The sequence below is a fragment of the Arachis hypogaea genome, chromosome 16 (assembly GCF_003086295.3).
Source record: "Arachis hypogaea cultivar Tifrunner chromosome 16, arahy.Tifrunner.gnm2.J5K5, whole genome shotgun sequence".
In the NCBI taxonomy this organism is placed as follows: domain Eukaryota; kingdom Viridiplantae; phylum Streptophyta; class Magnoliopsida; order Fabales; family Fabaceae; genus Arachis; species Arachis hypogaea.
This window is the reverse complement of record NC_092051.1, coordinates 117,469,153-117,480,151: the sequence shown is the minus strand read 5'-3', so window position 1 is coordinate 117,480,151 and position 10,999 is coordinate 117,469,153. Positions and strand designations below refer to the sequence as shown.

Here is a 10,999-nt window from a genome sequence, read left to right as displayed (position 1 = left end):
ATTTTCTTTGTTTGATCTTTACATTTTCTTGTTTTGTGTCTTTTCTTGTTTTTCATATGCATTTTCAAATTGTTAGTGTCCCTAGTACAAAAGTTCTTAAGTTTGGTGTCTTGCATGTCTTTCTTTTCTTAAAAATTTTCAAAAATATGTTCTTGATGTTCATCATGATCTTCAAAGTATTCTTGGTGTTCATCTTGACATCCAAAGTGTTCTTGCATGCATTATTTGTTTTGATCTTAAATTTTTATGTTTTGTTTCATTTTGTTATTTTTCTCTCTCCTCATTAAAAATTCAAAAGTCAATATATATATATATATATATATATATATATATATATATATATATATATTATATCTTTTCCTTATTCATCTCATAATTTTCAAAATTTTGAGTTGACTTGATCAAAAATTTTTAAAATTTAGTTGTTTCTTGTTAGTCAAGTCAAAATTTCAATTTAAGAACTTTATATTTTCAAATCTTTTTCAAAATCAATTCTTTTTCATTTTTTTTATGATTTTCGAATTTCATTCTTAAAATTTTTTAAAATCTTTTTCATTTTTCTTTTAATGTTTTCGAAAATTTTAAAACTAATTTTTCAAAATCTTTTTCTTAATTTTATTTCATATTTTCGAAAATCCTTGCTAACAATTTATGTTTTGATTCAAAAATTTCAAGTTTGTTACTTTATTGTTAAGAAAGGTTCAATCTTTAAATTCTAGAATCATATCTTTTAGTTTCTTGTTAGCCAAGTCATCAACTTTAATTTTAAAAATCAAATCTTTTTAATTTCTTTTTCAATTCTTTTTCAAAATAAATTTCAATCATATCTTTTTAAAATTTTAATTTCAAAATCTTTTTCTAACTTCTTATCTTTTCAAAATTTATTTTCAAATCTTTTTCAACTAACTACTTGACTTGTTTGTTTTAATTTTAAAAAGTTTACTATTTCTTATCTCTTTCAAAATCACCTAACTACTTTTCCACTTCTAATTTTCGAAAATCACTAACCACTTTTTCAAAAATCTTTTTAATTAACTAATTATTTTAGTTTTTAATTTCTTGTATTTCTTTTTCAAATTTTCAAAACTAACTTAATTAATTAAATAAAAATAAAAATATTTTTCTTTTCCCTCTTCTTAAAATTCGAATATTCTCTCTCATCTCTTTCTATTTAGTTTATTTATTTACTAACATTTCTCTAATACTCATCTAATAATTCGAATTCTCTTCCTCTCTCTGTGTTCAAATTCTTCTTATTCTCTCTACCTCATTCTTCTATTCTTTTTTTCCTCTGACACATAAAGGAATCTCTATACTGTGACATAGAGGATTCCACTACTCTCTTTGTTCTCTTCTTTTTTATATGAGCAGGAACAAAGATAAGGACATTCTTGTTGAAGCTGATTCTGAACCTGAAAGGACTCTGAAGAGGAAGCTAAGAGAAGCTAAAGCACAACACTCCGGAGAGGACCTTACAGAAAATTTTGAAAAAGAAGCAGACATGGCAGCCGAACCCAACAACAATGGTGGAGATGTAAGGAAGATGCTTGGTGACTTTACTGCACCAACTTCCAACTTCTATGGAAGAAGCATCTCAATTCCTGGAATTGGAGCAAACAACTTTGAACTTAACCCTCAATTAGTTTCTCTAATGCAGCAGAATTGCAAGTTTCATGGACTTCCATTGGAAGATCCTCATCAGTTCTTAGCTGAATTCTTGCAAATCTGTGACACTGTTAAGACCAATGGGTTGATCCCGAGGTATATAGACTTATGCTTTTTCCCTTTGCTGTAAGAGACAGAGCTAGGATATGGTTGGACTCACAACCTAGAGAAAGCCTGAACACTTGGAAAAAATTGGTCAATACTTTCTTGGCCAAATTCTTTCCACCTCAAAGGATGAGCAAGCTTAGAGTGGAAGTCCAAACCTTCAAACAGAAGGAAGGTGAATCCCTCTATGAAGCTTGGGAAAGATACAAGCAATTGATCAGAAGGTGTCATTATGATATGCTTTCAGAATGGAGCATCTTAGGTATATTCTATGATGGTCTGTCTGAATTGTCCAAGATGTCATTGGACCACTCTGCTGGTGGATCTCTTCATCTGAAGAAAACACCTGCAGAAGCCCAGGAACTCATTGAAATGGTTGCAAATAACCAGTTCATGTATACTTCTGAAAGAAATCCTGTGAATAATGGGATGACTCAGAAGAAAAGAGTTCCTGAGATTGATACTCTGAATGCTATATTGGCTCAAAATAAAATATTGACTCAGCAAGTCAATATGATTTTTTAGAATCTGACTGGAATGCAAGCTGCATCCGGCAGTACTAAAGAAGTCTCCTCTGAAGGAGAAGCTTATGACCCTGAGAATCCTGCAATGGAAGAGGTGAATTACATGGGAGAATCTCATGGAAACACCTATAATCCTTCGTAGAGGAATCATCCTAATTTCTCATGGAAGGATCAGCAGAAGCCTAATCAAAGCTTCAATAATAATAATGGTGGGGGAATTCGGTTTGGCAATAGCAAACCTTTCCTATCATCGTCTCAGCAACAGACAGAATTCTAGGCAGAGCCTCTCTGACTTAGCAACTATAGTCTCTGATCTATCCATGACCACTCTCAGTTTTATGACTGAAACAAGGTCTTCCATCAGAAACACTACAAGAAAACAGCTCTATTGCCACGCTTTTAAAGCGTGGCGAAAAACTGAAAAAAGCGTGGCGATAGCTTTTCGCCACGCTTTTTGAGCTACTGCCACGCTTTTGAAAGGGTGACCTATGAAAGGGTGGCGGTTGCTCTATCGCCACGCTTTTGGTGGCCTATCGCCACGCTTTTTCTTTTGCCACGCTTTTTACAAATGGTCACCCTTTGAAGCGTGCTGTATGTGAGAGATATGGCCACGCTTTTAAAGCGTGGCCATATGGGAGATATGGCCACGCTTTTGAAGCGTGGCGATAGAGAGAGATATGGCCACGCTTTCAAAGCGTGGCGATAGAGATAGATATGGCCACGCTTTCAAAGCGTGGCGATAAAGAGATATGGCCACGCTTTTAAAACGTGGCCATATCCAGAGGTACGGCCACGCTTTAAAAGCGTGGCAATAGCCTTATAAAATTAAAAAAAAAATCCTTTTACTGATTTTTACCTATTCGATACAAAATATAAATTTTTCAGTTCTATTTTATTACCAAACTTATAAATATAGTATGCAATTTTTATTACAAGACAAATCAAATAATAATTAGTGACATACAAAATTTTTGCTATAATTGTTTTATATATTAAAAAATTAATACTCAAATACAAAATAAATCTCGAGTTCAAATTCCAAAACTAAAAACTGAAAAAAAATACAGAAACAATATAACTTAAATCCTAAGTCCTTTGCTGTTCCTCCTTCCTCTAGCCCTCTTAAACTTCCTTCCTTTAAATCATACATAGTTGTTTCGGAAACATTTGTGAATTTTTTACCTGCAAAAGATGGCAAAAACAGATACAAAATTGATAAATTATTTTGAAGCTTCACTTTCCATTCTTGACAACACTAGCTTTATTTTCTTTTAGCCTATTACTCAAAGTCGCAAACCAAAACATGTGTTATCTTGTAAAAAAACTTTAGAAAAAGATTAAAGAATAAAATTCTTGAAATTGTAAATTCACGCTTTTCTTGTGTTCCCACGCATCTCCACAATACAGTTTGGATCCTTTTTGTCAAAGCTCTGCCCAAAAGCTTAGAAAGAGAATAAAGGGACAAACTTGGATGATATACATGCAAGCACAAATATCCAAACTCAATTATTGTAAAAGGCATTTCCACTTAAAAGGGTCATAGGAAAGAAGAAGAGAATTAAGGAAGGAATACCAGTGCTGTAGGGGCTCTCAACTTTAACTTGGGCACTCAGACAAACTCCCATGCTAGAAACAGGTTCCTCAATTACTGAATCCTTGTTTGTTGTGTGAAGATTACAATCAAAAAAGCTGAGAACTCAAGTTAAGGTCCAGCACAACTGCATAAACAAACAAACAAACAACCATGAAAGGTGGACTGAATACAGAATAAGAAACAAGAAAAGATCTGAGGCCAAGAACCTGGTGGGGAAATGCATTAGGACCCAGTTCTATTTTCCTTTTAACTTCAACCTTTATGGCCCCCCATCCCTTCAATTTTAATTAATGCCTACAAGTTATAATGCCACTGCAATTTACAAGCAATAAGTACACTAACTACACTAAATTGTGCAAAAACACAAACTTCACTAACTCTATACAATCAATATACACACAAATTCTGCCAAAAATAAAACAGTAAAAACGAATTCTGCCAAAACAAGGTGATGAAAGTTAGATATCATGTCACATAAAGGTAACCCTTTAACTCTGTCAGCTTTAAAGTTTAAATAGCACTTTACTAAGTGATTAGTTGATTACTATTCAACTAATGTGTAGGCAACTAGGCATTAGGATTTACATTTCTGACCCATGAAACTCACCATGCTTTTGTAATTAGTCTAGATATAGCAACTGTGCAAGATCACATGGCTTCTAATTAATATTTAATAATACACAAAAATTGATTATTACAAGAGTATTCTATGAAGTTTAAAGATATTGATGCCATTCAGCTATTATAGCTAAAAATCAACCTATCTCACCAACTCAATTATTCTTATGAAAGTCTATATATCCACCAAACAAATATTGGATAAAGGTACCGGCATTAGAATAAGAATTGGGTACAGAAAAAAATCCAAATATGTTCAACTATAGTAATAAATCCATTCATATGCTTCCTTTTTTTCCCTACCAATTTATACAATAACATGACCATATTGCTCCTACCAGGGATAATCGCAGGTTGAAGAAAAAACGATAAAAAAATAACCCCATGAAGCTAGGTACCCTTAGAAGAGAGTATGGTGAGTATAGTGCTGCTTCTGCATGCATCACAGGAAATGAATATATACATGTAGAGATGATAAAAGTGAGAACAAAGTTTAGATCCATGCATAAGATAAATTAAAGGACTGATATCAAAATTAATGATATATGTCAAGAGGAGCAAGCAAGCAATCAGTTAAACTTGCATTGGTCACAGAATTAGAGATAGTGGTTCAGTGAGTGATTCTAACGAAATTCCACTTCTATGGAGACAATCCAGCCTGGCAAATAGATCTTCTTTCTTATTCTACTATATTATATATATAGTTGGCCTGGGTCAAACTTCAGATATCACATGTATGTTAATCCAATACAATAAGTAGACAGACATGTCAATGTCTGAAAACTGGAGTAGATAGAACCTAGAACTTGCATTTAGAGACCAAAAACATGTGTGTAGGTCAAGCCTCAACATTTTCATTGGTCTTAAAAAATTTAACATATAAATGGAAAGAATCTTTTGACAATAACAGAACCTAACCACTCAATTATACATGATTATACTTTAAATTTTTCTCTCCTCAACTGTTTTTTTCCTTTCAATTAGGCGGAATTAAGATAAGAACAACCTAAATATAAGATAAGATCTAATGATCCGTACGGATATATGGGCTAGCTAGATGATTTTACATTGTTTCAACAGTGCTGAACACACTTTAATTATTACTTTAATATTGCAGGTTATTCGAGCTTATCTACAACTTACTACAATTACAGAAATGATCATTTTTTATGCACTCATGAATCATGATTATATTGCTGAAAAAGGAGTATTCTCGTGTGGTTGATTAATATGGAGTAGGAGGAAGAAGGTGATTCTTAACCAAAGACCAAGACTCTTGCAAGTTTTCTTTAACCCATAGAAGCTGAAAAGTTTAGAATACTTTGGAAAATGAGTTCATAAAAGAGAGAATGATTCTTAAAACTATAGATGATGTAACAATAAATCATGTGAACCAACTGCATTGAGCAAAATGTAACCAGTTCAGTAGCTGGGAATGTAAACTTACCCATATCTGATCCATTCGAGGACAAGTTTTCAAATTCAAGGTCATTATCTTCCTCATTGCCAGTGGGTGCTTCAATCACACTAAGAGCAAGTTGCAACTAGCTTCTTTCAACTTTTGAATGAAATCATCAAACCTGTCTTCCAATTGCATAAGGCTATTAGCAAGTTGATTGCAGACACTAACTTCGCCATCCCAGTTCTCGCATAGCCAGAACATTTGCCACACACTTCGCAATACTGAGATGCTCATTGCTCCAACCTGAAACATGACTGTAAGTTCACCAAACGAGGATTGACTTCCAATTAATTCTCAGGGTATGTTTGGTTCGGGTTGAAATTTTTATGGATGAGCTCTGCATATAATTATACACAGCAAACTGTTCCATGAAAATTTCTACATTATCAAAGTATCAATAAGAATTTAGAGCTGATGAATTAAGTCACTATCACTTTCATTCAATTTTCTCTTCCCCATTCTAGAAAATTCAAAAAATCATAAATATAAATATCAGATTATCAATAAATAATTTCCTTTTCCAAATCACCAGAATACAAAATCAAAACCAAATCCAAATTCAAACATCCAAGCATAGTTATCACGCAATCATTCTACACATAAACAAGTAGACAAAAAAGATCCAAAGAAGAAAGTAGGAATTTACCATATCTTCAACTTCTTGGAATCAGCTTTCTCCAGTGCAGCTTCAGAACCCTTTCTCTTACCATTGAGAGACTTCAAAGCCTCCTTCACAGACTCTGCAACCTCGGCGACACAGCGCTCAGACTCTTCCCTATACTTGGCAACATACTTGTGAGCTTCTCCATCGCCAGCAACCTTCTTACCTTTCTTCATCTGCTTCTTCAGAAACTCCTCCACAACCTTCTCCAGCCGCCGCTCCTCCTCCGCCGCCTTCCACTCCTCCAGCCTCTCTCTGCGTTCACGTGCCTCAGCCTTCTCCCACTCATGTCCCTGCAAGCGTCAAAATTGTTCGTCTTTTTTTTTTCGGCCTACATCGCCGCCCTCGAAGCAGCGATCCGAACCCTCCCATGCCGCCCTAGAGCCGCAGAAGGAGTCGCACTGTCGGGAAGATGTTGCTGCCCTCCGGCGAGCAGATGGCCGAGGAGGAGACGGTAAGAGGCTAATAGCGTAAACGACGAGGAGACGGTAAGAGGCTAATGACGCTGACGCTGTTGGATGCTAGGGCAGAGGCGACGAGGAGACGAGGCGGAGGGGAGGCTAACGGCGCAGCGAGGGCGGTGCCGGTGACGGCGGGGATCTGAGCTCTTCCTGGGTTGGCATTGATGAGAGTGACGGTAAGAGTTGAGAGTGAGAGAGTCAGGAACAGGATCGAAGCATTTGGATGGCCAAGTTTGAGGGTTATTGGGTTGGGGGTGGGTAATTAGGGGTTTTTTTTTTTATAAAAAAACTTTTGGCCACGCTTTATAAATGCTACCAAAATGAAACCCTATTGCCACGCTTTCAAAACGTTTCTGTTTCTCTCTATCGCCACGCTTTTGAAGCTTGGCAGAAAAAAAGTGTGGCCGTATCTCTAATCAATTGCCACTCTCACAAAAGCGTGGCCATGGACCCTTTTCGCCACGCTTTTGAAGCGTGGCGAGAAAAAACGTGGCCAAATCTCTATTCAATCGCCACCCTCACAAAAGCGTGGCCATTGACCACTTTTGGCCACGCTTTTAAAGCGTGGCAAAAAAAAAGCGTGGCCATAGGCCATTTTTCTTGTAGTGAAATTTGGAGACACAAGTGGGTCAGGTGAGTAAAATAGTTACTGAAACTCCTCTTAGTACTCTCCCAAGCAGTACAGAAGAGAATCCTAAAAGAGAGTGCAAGGCCATAACTATATCCAAAGTGGCCGAACCTGGAGAGAGTAAAAAGGCAGTGATTTCTAGTGAGGAAGACCTTGCTGAACATCCACTGACCAATAAGGAGTTCCCTATTGAGGAACCAAAAGAATCTGAGGCTCATATAGAGACCATAGAGATTCCATGGAACTTAATGCTGCAGTTCATGAGCTCTGATGAAGATTCTTCCTCTGATGAGGATGAAGATCTTGTTGAAGAGCAAGTTGCTCGGTATCTTGGAGCAATCATGAAGTTGAAGGCCAAGCTATTTGGTAATGAGAATTGGGAGGATGGACCTCCATTGCTCATTAAGGAACTGAATACCTTGGTTCAGCAGAAATTACCTCAAAAGAAACCGGATCCCGGAAGGTTCTTAATTCCTTGCACCATAGGCACCATAACCTTTGAGAAGGCTCTGTGTGACCTGGGGTCAGGTATAAACCTCATGACACTCTCTGTAATGGAGAAACTAGGGATCTTAGAGGTACAAGCTGCAAAAATCTCACTAGAGATGGCAGACAAATCAATGAAACAGGCTTATAGACTTGTAGAGGATGTCTTAGTGAAGGTTGAAGGCCTTTACATCCCTGCTGACTTCATAATCCTAGACACTGGGAAGGATGAGGATGAATCCATCATCTTTGGAAGACCTTTCCTAGCCACAGCAAGGGCTGTGATTGATGTGGACAGAGGAGAGTTAGTCCTTCAATTGAATGAGGACTACCTTGTGTTTAAGGCTCAAGGATCTTCTTCTGTAAATATGGAGAAGAAGCATGAAAAGCTTCATCCAATTCTCTCCATACAGATTCAAGCAGAGCCCCCACATTCAAACTCTAAGTTTGGTGTTGGGAGGCTACAATCATGCTCTGAGTATCTGTGAAGCTCTATAAGAGCTCACTGTCAAGCTATTAACATTAAAGAAGTGCTTATTGGGAGGCAACCCAATCTTAGTTATCTATGTTAATTACTTTTTCATTTGTTTTTCATTTCCATGTTATATTTTCTTTAGGTTGATGATCATGTGGAGTCATAAAAACAGCTGCAGAATTAAAGCAGAATCAAAAACAGCATCAAAAATAGCACACCCTGGAGGAGAGGCTTACTGGCGTTTAAACGCCAGTAAGGATAGCAGAATGGGCGTTTAATGCCCAGTCTGGCAGCATTCTGGGTGTTAAACGCCAGAATTGGCAGACAGACTGGCGTTTAACGCCAGAAAAGGGTATCTGGCTGGCGTTAAACGCCAGAAAAGGGCATCAGCCTGGCGTTTAATGCCAAGAAAGGCAGCAGAGCTGGCGTTAAACGCCAGAAATGGCATACAGAGGGTGTTTAAACGCCAGAAATATGCAGGGACCAGAATTTCTTGACACCTCAGGATCTGTGACCCTCACAGGATCCCCACCTATCCCAATTCACTCTCCTTTTCACACCTTTCCATAATACTCTTCCCCAAAATAACCTCCACCAATCACCTCCATCTCTTCTTCCTTTAATCCTTTCATTCTTCTTTTGCTCGAGGACGAGCAAACCTTTTAAGTTTGGTGTGAGAAAAAGCTCTGCTTTTTATTTTTCCATAACCATTAATGGCACCTAGGGCCAGAGAAACCTCTAGAAAGAAGAAAGGGAAGGCAATTGCTTCCACCTCCGAGTCATAGAAGATGGAGAGATTTATCTCAAAAGCCCATCACTAGAAAAAGGATGGAGCAAACAAGAGAGCCCACTTATGGACCTCAACAAGAGCATGAGGAAGTCCCTCATCAAGAAATCCTTGAGATGCCTCAAGGGATGCATTTCCCTCCACACAACTATTGGGAGAAACTTAACACCTCTTTAGGAGAATTGAGTTCCAACATGGAGCAACTAAGAGTGGAACACCAAAAGTACTCCATCATCCTCCATGAAATCAGAGAGGACCAAAGAGCCATGAGGGAAGAGCAACAAAGGCAAGGAAGAGATATTGAGAAGCTCAAGCACTCCATAGGATCTTCAAGAGGAAGAACTAGCCACCGTCACTAAGGTGGACCCGTTCTTTCATTTCCTTGTTCTTATTTTTCTGTTTTTTGTTTCTATGCTTTATGTTTTGTCTATGTTTGTGTCTTCATTACATGATCATTAGTGTTTAGTGTCTATGTCTTAAAGCTATGAATGTTCCATGAATTTTTCACCTTTCTTAAATGAAAAATGTTTTCTGAAAAAGAAAAAGAAGTACATGAATTTTGAAATTTATCTTGAAATTAGTTTAACTATTTTGATGTGGTGGCAATACTTCTTGCTTTCTGAATGTATGCTTAAACAGTGCATGTTTGAAATTGGAATTAAGAAAATTTAACTCTTGAAAGAATAATGAAAAAGGATACATGTTATTGGTGATTTGAAAAATCATAAAACTGATTCTTGAAGCAAGAAAAAGCAGTGAAAAGCAAAAGCTTGCGAAAAAAATTACGAAAAATAAAGAAAAAAAGAAAGAAAAAGAAAAAGCAAGCAGGAAAAGTCAATAGCTCTTTAAACTAAAAGGCAAGAGCAAAAAGCCAGTAACTTTTTAAACTAAAAGGCAAGGGTAAAGAGGATCCAAGGCTTTGAGCATCAGTGGATAGGAGGGCCCAAAAGGAATAAAAGCCTGGCCTAAGCAGCTAAATCAAGTTGTCCCTAACCATGTGCTAGTGTCATGAAGGTCCAAGTGAAAAGCTTGAGACCGAGTGGTAAAAGTCGTGATCCCAAACAAAAGAGTATGCTTAAGAACTCTGGGCACCTCTAACTGGGGACTCTAGCAAAGCTGAGTCACAATCTGAAAAGGTTCACCCAGTTATGTGTCCGTGGCATTTATGTATCCGGTGGTAATACTGGAAAACAAAATGCTTAGGGTCACGGCCAAGACTCATAAAGTAGCTGTGTTCAATAATAAAAAAGAACTTAACTAGGAAAATCAATAACATTATCTGTATTTCTGAGTTCCTAAAGAGGCCAACAATTCTGAACTCCAATGGATAGAGAGATGCCAAAACTATTCAGAGGCAAAAAGCTACTAGTCCCGCTCATCTAATTAAAACTAATCTTCATTGAAATTTTTGAAATTTATTGTATTTTCTCTTATTTTTATCTTATTTTGTTTTTAGTTGCTTGGGGACAAGCAACAATTTAAGTTTGGTGTTGTGATGAGCGGATAATTTATACACTTTTTGGCATTGTTTTT

At 36.8% G+C, this 10,999-nt stretch overlaps 1 long non-coding RNA gene and 1 other non-coding gene across 2 annotated transcripts; both read right to left on the bottom strand.

Moving 5' to 3' along the window:
- Positions 1 to 1,905: 1,905 nt before the first annotated feature.
- Positions 1,906 to 2,013, bottom strand: LOC112760448 (small nucleolar RNA R71). The gene has a single exon (XR_003180887.1). It is a non-coding gene; the product is annotated as a small nucleolar RNA R71 (small nucleolar RNA).
- Positions 2,014 to 3,262: 1,249 nt separating this feature from the next.
- On the bottom strand, positions 3,263 to 7,366 carry LOC112754729 (uncharacterized). Its single transcript, XR_003178684.3, has 4 exons — positions 6,615 to 7,366; positions 5,954 to 6,211; positions 3,868 to 4,012; positions 3,263 to 3,476 (listed from the first exon to the last, which is right to left on the bottom strand). It is a non-coding gene; the product is annotated as an uncharacterized lncRNA (long non-coding RNA).
- Positions 7,367 to 10,999: the final 3,633 nt, after the last annotated feature.